Source organism: Choloepus didactylus, chromosome 14, assembly GCF_015220235.1.
Source record: "Choloepus didactylus isolate mChoDid1 chromosome 14, mChoDid1.pri, whole genome shotgun sequence".
Classification (NCBI taxonomy): Eukaryota; Metazoa; Chordata; class Mammalia; order Pilosa; family Megalonychidae; genus Choloepus; species Choloepus didactylus.
In genome coordinates, this window is record NC_051320.1 from 73,048,282 (window position 1) to 73,056,653 (window position 8,372).

At 39.0% G+C, this 8,372-nt stretch overlaps 1 pseudogene; it reads left to right on the top strand.

Moving 5' to 3' along the window:
- The first annotated feature begins 6,495 nt into the window (after positions 1-6,495).
- On the top strand, positions 6,496-6,786 carry LOC119509396 (annotated as a pseudogene).
- Positions 6,787-8,372: the final 1,586 nt, after the last annotated feature.

The window sequence follows — 8,372 nt, forward strand, 5'->3', positions numbered from 1 at the left end:
TTCAAACCAGCACACCACTTAAGTCATTTTATGAAGCTAACATCACTCTAATACCAAAACCAGATAAAGATGCTACAAGAAAGGAAACCTACAGGCCAATCTCCCTAATGAATATAGATACAAAAATTGACAACAAAGCACTTGCAAATTGAATCCAAATATACATTTAGAAAAATTGTACACCACGACCAATTGGGGTTCATCCCAGGCACACAACGGTGATTCAACATAAGAAAATCAATCAATGTAATACAACACATTAACAAATCAAAGGGGAAAAATCAAATGATCATCTCAATAGATGCTGAAAAAGCATTTGACAAAATTCAGCATCCTTTTTTGATAAAATCTCTTCAAAAGGTAGGAATTGAAGGAAACTACCTCAATATGATAAAGGACATATATAAAAAACCCACAGCCAGCATAGTACTCATGGTCAGAGACTGATAGCCTTCCCCCTAAGATCAGAAATGAGACAAGGATGCCCACTGTCACCACTATTATTCAACATTGTGCTAGAAGTTCTAGCCAGAGCAATTTGGCAAGACAAAGAAATAAAAGTCATCCAAATTGCAAAGGAAAAAGTAAGACTGTCATTATTTGCAGATGATGTGATTGTATATTTGGAAAATCCTGAGAAACTGACAACACAGCTACTTGAGCTAATAAACAAATTCAGCAAAGTGGAGGAATACAAGATTAATGCACAAAAATCAGTAATGTTCTATACACTAGAAATGACCTAACTGAAGAGACACTCAATAAAAAAGATTGTATTCACAATAGCAACTAAAAAAATCAATTACCTAGGAATAAACTTAACCAGGGATGTAAAAGACCTCTACACAGAAAATTACATAACTTCACTAAAAAGGCGGGGGGGGGACCTGAAGATGTGGAAAGATACTCCATAGATAGGAAGGCTAAACATCGTTAAGAAGTCAATTCTACCCAAACTGATTTGCAGATTCAATGCAATTCCAATAAAAATTCCAACAACATACTTTTCAGATTTGGAAAAGATAGTAACCAAATTTATTTGGAAGGGAAAGGGGACTTGAATTGCTAAAAACATTCTAAAAAAGAAAAACTTCCTAACTTTGATACCTACTGTAAAGCCACAGTAGTCAAAACCACATGGTATTGGCACAAAGATAGACATTGATCAATGGTATTGAATTGAGAGTTCGGAAATAGATCCCCAGATCTATAGTTAACTGATTTTTGATAAGGCCCCCAAACCCACTGAACTGGGACAGAACAGTCTCTTCAACAAATGGGGCTGGGAGAACTGGATATCCATATTCGAAGGAATGAAAGAGGACCTGTACCTCACACCCTATACAAAAAATTAACTCAAAGTGGATCAAAGACCACAATATAAGAGAGAGAGAGCCATATAAAACTCCTCAAAGATTATGTAGGGAAACATCTTCAAGACCTTTTATTAGGAGGTAGCTTCTTAGACCTTATACCCAAAGCACAAGTAATGAAAGAAAAGACAGATAAATGGGAACTCCTCAAAATCAAAAGCTTCTGCACCTCAAAGGAATTTGTAAAAAATATGAAGAGGCAGCCAATACAATGGGAGAAAACATTTGGAAACCATGTATCTGATAAGAGACGATATCTTACACATATAAATAAATCCTACAACTCAATGACAACAGTACAAACAGCCCAATTATAAAATGGGCAAAAGATATGAAAAGACATTTCTCTGAAGAGGAAATACAATTGTATAAAAAACACATGAAAAAATGTTCATCGTCACTAGCTATTAGAAAAATGCAGATCAAGACCACAATGAGATATCATCTCACACCAATAAGAATGGCTGCCATTAAACAAACACGATGTTGGAGAGGATGTGGAGAAATTGGAACTCTTATTCATTGCTGGTGGGGCTGTATAGCAGTACAGCCACTGTGGAAGACTGTTTGATGTTTCCTCAGAAAACCAGATATTGAATTACCCTATAATCTGGAAATTTTACTTCTTGGTATATACCTAGATTCTGAAAGCAGTGACATGAACAGGCATTTGCACACTGATGTTCATAGTGGCATTGTTCACAATTGCCAAGAGATGGAACAATTCAAGTGTCCTTCAACAGATGAGTGGGTAAACAAAATGTGGTATATACATATGATGGAATACGATGCAGCAGTAAGAAGGAACAAGTTCTTGAAACATATGACAACATGGATGAACCTTGAAGACATAATGCTGAGTGAAATAAACCAGACACGAAAGGAGAGATATTGTATGTTACCACTAATGTGAACTCAGTGAACAATGTAAAATAGTGTCTTATAATCTAGAATATAGGAGACCTAGTGATAGACAGAAGCTAGTGAAGGGGGAATGATAACCTAATATGTACAGACATGATAGTGAGGGTGAACTTAAAGGTATAGGAATGGACAGGGGTGATGATTGTTCGTTAATGAGATTATAAGTATCATGCCACTTTGAAGGCGAACATGTTCAGAGTGGTTGTTTAAAGGCATGTAACCTACAGAGTAGCAGTACAAACATAAATATTAGCATGATATAGTTATAAAGTATGACACTGGTACAAAGAGTTAACAGCAGAGTGGTATATGGAAAAACTACCCAATATATATTGTAGACTATATTTAATATGAATATCTTACCAGCACTACAGTAATACTAAGGATGAATAATTAGCAGCTGATAAGAGCTATGGAATGTTTTATGTTATGATAATTGTTTAAAATTGAGAGTGATGAGGATTGTACAACTAAGTGAAGATAATGTGAGAAACTGTTTATCTTGGGATGGAATATATGTTATGTAAAATTAGGAACCCACTACTTAATAAATCAGGACCTACGTCTTGAGGCTTGCTCTTGTGAAGCTTAGGGCTGTAGATGGGATGCTAAGCCTTCCTATAATTATGCCTAAGAAGCACCTCCAGAGAACCTCCTTTGTTGCTCAGATGTGGCCTTTCTCTGTCTAAGCCCAACTCAGCAAATATATTCATTAACCTCCCCCACAACAAGGGACATGACTCCCAGGGGACTGAATCTCCTGTGTGATGTGGGACATGACTCCCAGGGATGAGCCTGGCCCTGGAATTGAGGGATTGAAAATGCCTACTTGACCAAAGGTGGGGAAAGAAAGGTACCAACATAAGGTTACAGTCACTAAGAGATCTCAAATAGAGTCAAAAGGCTATCCTGGAGGTTTCTCTTATGCAAGCTCCAACTAGATATCCCAAATGGCCACTGTGCCAGTTTGAATGTATTACGTCCCCCCAAATGCCATTATCTTTGATGTAATCTTGTGTGGGTAGACCTATCAGTGTTAATTAGATTGTAATTCTTTGAGTGTTTCCATGGAGATGTGCCCCACCTAACTGTGGGTGATGACTCTGATTGGATAATTTACATGGAGGTGTTGGCTTGCCCATTCAGTGTGGGTCTAAATTAAATCACTGGAGCCTTATAAATGAGCTGACAAACAGAAGGAACTCAGTGCAGCTGTGAGTGACATTTTGAAGAGGAGCTACAGCCAAGAGGGACACTTTGAAGAACGCACTGGAACCGAGAGAGGAGCTTCAGCTTACAGAGACATTTTGGAGACAGACTTTGAAAGCAGACTTTTGCTCTGGAGAAGCTAAGAGAGGACAAACGCCCCAAGAGCAACTAAGAGTGATGGTTTTGAGGAGCTGAAGCCTAGAGAGTAACGTCCTGGGAGAAAGCCATTGTGAAACCAGAACTTGGAGCAGAAGCTGGCCACATGCCTTCCCAGCTAACAGAGGTTTTCCGGATGCCATCAGCCATCCTCCAGTGAAGGTACCCAATTGTTGATGCATTACCTTGGACACTTTATGGCCTTAAGACTGTAACTGTGTAACCAAATAAACTCCCTTTTATAAAAGCCAATCCATTTTTGGTGTTTTGCATTCCGACAGCATTAGCAAAGTAGAACAGATTTTGGTACCAGAGAAGTGGGGTGCTGGTGCTGCTGAGTTTGCAAATACCAAACATGTTGTAATGGCTTTTTAAATGGATAATGGGGAGTTTCTGGAAGAATTGTGAAGAGCTTGATAGAGAAGGCCTAAACTGCTTTGAGGAGACTGTGGAAATACGGACTCTAAAGATACTTCTGTTGAGGTCTTGAGCAGAAATGATGAATGTATTCTTGCAAACTGGAAGGAAGGCTATCCTTGTTTTAAAGTGGCAGAGAATTTGGCAAAATTGAGTCCTGGTGTTGGATGGAAGGCAGAATTTCCAAGTGACAACCCGGAATATTTAGCTGATGAGCTCTCCAAGCGAAATATAGAAGAAGTAGCCTGGCTCTTACCTGCAGCTTATAGTAAAATGCGAGAAGACAGAGATAAGCTGAGAAATGAACTCTTGGTTTCACAGAAACCAGAAATTGATGGCCTGAAAAACTCTGGGCTTCCAGGGGGTGAAACCCCAGAAGCTACAGCTCAATGAGAGGATGTAACCAAACATGGAATCCAGCCACCATTTCAGTACAAGCCAAGATTGGAGAAGGAGTTAAGCAGATAGGATTTGTGGAAAGTCCTATTGTCTGACGGCTTTGACCCCTGTGTGCTTCATCAGAAGCCAACAGAATTTTTGCAAGATCTTTATAGACAGAGCCACTGCCAGTCTGAACTGGAGGGGACAGACAAGGAACAAATTGAAGGAAAAATTTCTTCAAAGACAGAGCCACGGAGGTTGAGGTCTGGAGTCAAGAGGCCTTGGGCTGGGAGAGTGGAGTGGCCCACACACATGGAAAGGGTGAGTTTGCCCTGGCGGTTGAGGGTGAGCCTTCCGCCTTGATGCCCCAGAAGATTTTTGCCACCCCAGGCCCCAAAGAGGTTGGAGCACATTCCCAAGGAATTTGGGAGAGCCTGGCTGCCACCCCACTGTTCTGAAGGGGTTGAGCGTGTGCCCTGGAGATGGAAGGGAGTCTGGGTGCTGCCCCGATATTTGAGGAGGGTGGGGCCAAGAAGGTGGTCTTCCCAATGTGTGGATATGTTGGAGAACTCACCCCAGCGTTTGGAGAGGAAAGGGCTGCCGAAAAGGCCCTTAGGAAGGGTTAGACTACTGCTCTCTCAAGCCCCAAGGATGCAACCTCATTCTGTTAATGACTCTCAGACTTGGAAATCTAATGGAATTTGTCCTGCAGGTTTTAGGAACTGTTTTGGTCCTGTTAACCCTGTTTTCCTTACTGTTTCTCCTTATGGCAATGGGAATGTTTATCCTATGAATGTCCCTCCTTTGTATATTGGAAGCACATAACTTATTCTAAGTTCACAGATCCACAGCTAAAGGAAAATTATGCCTTAGGGCTGACCATGCCTATAATTGATTTTGATGGGATCTTGTACTTAACTATTGTTACTGAAATGATTTAAGTTTCTGTGATATTGTTGTGGGATGAATGTATTTTGTATATGGAAAGATAATATCATTTTGGGGTTCAGGGGGTGGAATGTGCCAGTTTGAATGTATTATGTCCCCCCAGATGCCATTATCTTTGATGTATTCTTGTGTGGGCAGACCTATCAGTGTTAATTAGATTGTAATTCTTTGAGTGTTTCCATGGAGATGTGCCCCACCTAACTGTGGGTGATGACTCTGATTGGGTAATTTCCATGGAGGTGTTGGCTTGCCCATTCAGGGTGGGTCTGAATTAAATTACTGGAGCCATATAAATGAGCTGATGAACAGAAGGAACTCTGCAGCTGAGTGACATTTTGAAGAGGAACTACAGCCAAGAGGGACACTTTGAAGAACGCACTGGAACTGAGAGAGGAGCTTCAGCTTACAGAGACATTTTGGAGATAGCCTTTGAAAGCAGACTTTTGCTCTGGAGAAGCTAAGAGAAGACAAACACCCCAAGAGCAACTAAGAGTGACGGTTTTGAGGAGCTGAAGCCTAGAGAGTAACGTCCTGGGAGAAAGCCATTTTGAAACCAGAACTTGGAGCAGATGCTGGCCACATGCCTTCCCAGCTAACAGAGGTTTTCCGGATGTCATCGGCCATCCTCCAGTGAAGGTACCCAATTGTTGATGCATTACCTTGGACACTTTATGGCCTTAAGACTGTAACTGTGTAACCAAATAAACCCCCTTTTATAAAAGCCAATCCATTTCTGGTGTTTTGCATTCTGGCAGCATTAGCAAACTAGAACAGCCACAGTATGACATGCCCTTACCAACAGTAATCCCCAAATACCTAGGTCCCTACTTGAGATTCTATAAAAGATTCACTCACTAAGTTTTATCTCTCAGAAATCCACCAGAGTTTTCCTATGCCAGACAAGTCCTCAAACCCAGAGGCATTAGCCTCTTTAAAAACAACAGTCAGGCATGACTCTCCCTTGGGTGCAGGCTCTGTGGGCTGAAAAGGTGAGTTTCCGGTGTCTTTTGGTCCAAGTGCCCTGGCCTCAGGTGTCTTCTCTCAAATCCCCTCCCCTCTCCTGGCACCTCAAGTAGCAGATCATTCATCAAGGGTTTTGTATCTGAAGCCCAAAAGCTTTTTACCAAAGATGATGAATGCTGACATGGATGCCACTGATGCCAAAAATCAGGTGGAACTGGAGGAAAAAACATGACTTATTAATCAAGTGTTGGAACTCCAACACACACTTGAAGATCTCTTGGCAAGAGTAGATGTAGTTAAGGAAGAAAATCTGAAGCTAAAATCATAAAACCAAGTTCTTGGACAATATATAGAAAACCTCATGTCAGCTTCTAGTGTTTTTCAAACTACTGACACAAAAAGCAAAGGAAAGTAAGGGGTTCATATCCATTCTGTTTTATGGAATTGCTGCTGATTGTTTTTTTTCTTTAAAATTTGAATAGATTCCAAAAGTTACAGTACCTTTGTTTGTGGCTTCATTGAATATTTATGAAGATAATAGCAAAAATTTAGAACTCTAAAAGTGTAACTGGAGACTTCTATGAGTTTGTATATTATCTTAGTCTATGAAACTCTGTAAATGTATTGATTATAGAGACATTCTAATTAGAATTGCTTATATTTATGAAAACTTAAAAATGAGTATTTTATCAAATTTGCTTTGATTTATGAGTTTAGCACAGTCTTTTATTATAGGCTTCATAAAAGGTGATACAAGAAAATAACTACCATGTTGTAAAAGATTGACCAAAATCATGTATTGAATGCACAGCTTACTGTACCCTGCCAGCCGTCTTGTGCCTGTTTTCCATTTATCCCTTCCCCTAAGGGAAAACAGTTAGTTCCACATTTGTAAAATTAATTTTAATAATTAATCATTTATAAAAATAACCTGAACTCATTGTTGAACTTAACCAAAATAAGATAGTTTCTTAGCTAGGACCTGTCATTTGTTATATTTAGTAACAAGATAGGACTCTTAGTTCCTCTTTGATAAATTGAAAACAGAGGCTATAAAAATGACTTTTCTTTGAAACTGTGAATTTTCAAATTGGGAAGATTTGTTGTTCAAAACTTCATTCTACACAAAATGACCAATTGGTATCTGAAATGATGAGTTCTGGTTGTGTGTGTGTGTGTTTAAGATAGAAAATCTTAGGAAACAGAGATAGAATGGAAAAAGTACTCAATAAACAGTAACTAACTCCAAATGTTTCCGCTCCTGATTTGTGTCATCCCTGACATAGATTAGGTCTTTTATGGAATATATAGGAAAGCGGATTTAGTCTGACTAACTTTATATAAGCCACATCTGGAAGAGAACAGTTACAAAGAGTTTGGTCTCTTAAGGTTTATTTATGGTGCCCAGAAGATCAAGTTTGCAATAACCTTTAAGAGTATATTAGTATCAGAATCATTTATAAAGTGGGAGGGTTTTACGTACGTACTAATTGATAATTTTTCTCTGTATTTTATCTCACTAGCTCTTTAATTTTCTGTAACTCCAACTACTTGATGTGTAGAGTTTTGGGCATCCTTTTACTAAAGAGTTTTTAAAAATTCAGTTGTAGATTCCATTTGGTAAGGGAATTTTGCAGAGGTAATGTTAAAAATTCTAGATAAAATAGGAAGACAGATCCTCTAATATAGCTTGTGGTTTTAAATTTGGGCCACTTTTCATCATGGAATAATAAGTTATGTTTGTATTGGTGCAAGTAAAATTCAATAAATGACTTTAGCTGTATGAATATATATTTACACACACACACACACACACAATCAGATGCGGGCCCCTTCCACATTATGTTGACACCTCCTTTCAATGTGAACAAGTTAGGGTGATTAACACCTAGACACACCTGAAGTTCAAGAAAGTGATTAGATGAGAGGAAGGGCTAGCAATAGACAAGATAGGATTTAACAAAGGATTACAAATACTGAAACTTTATACAAATACATATA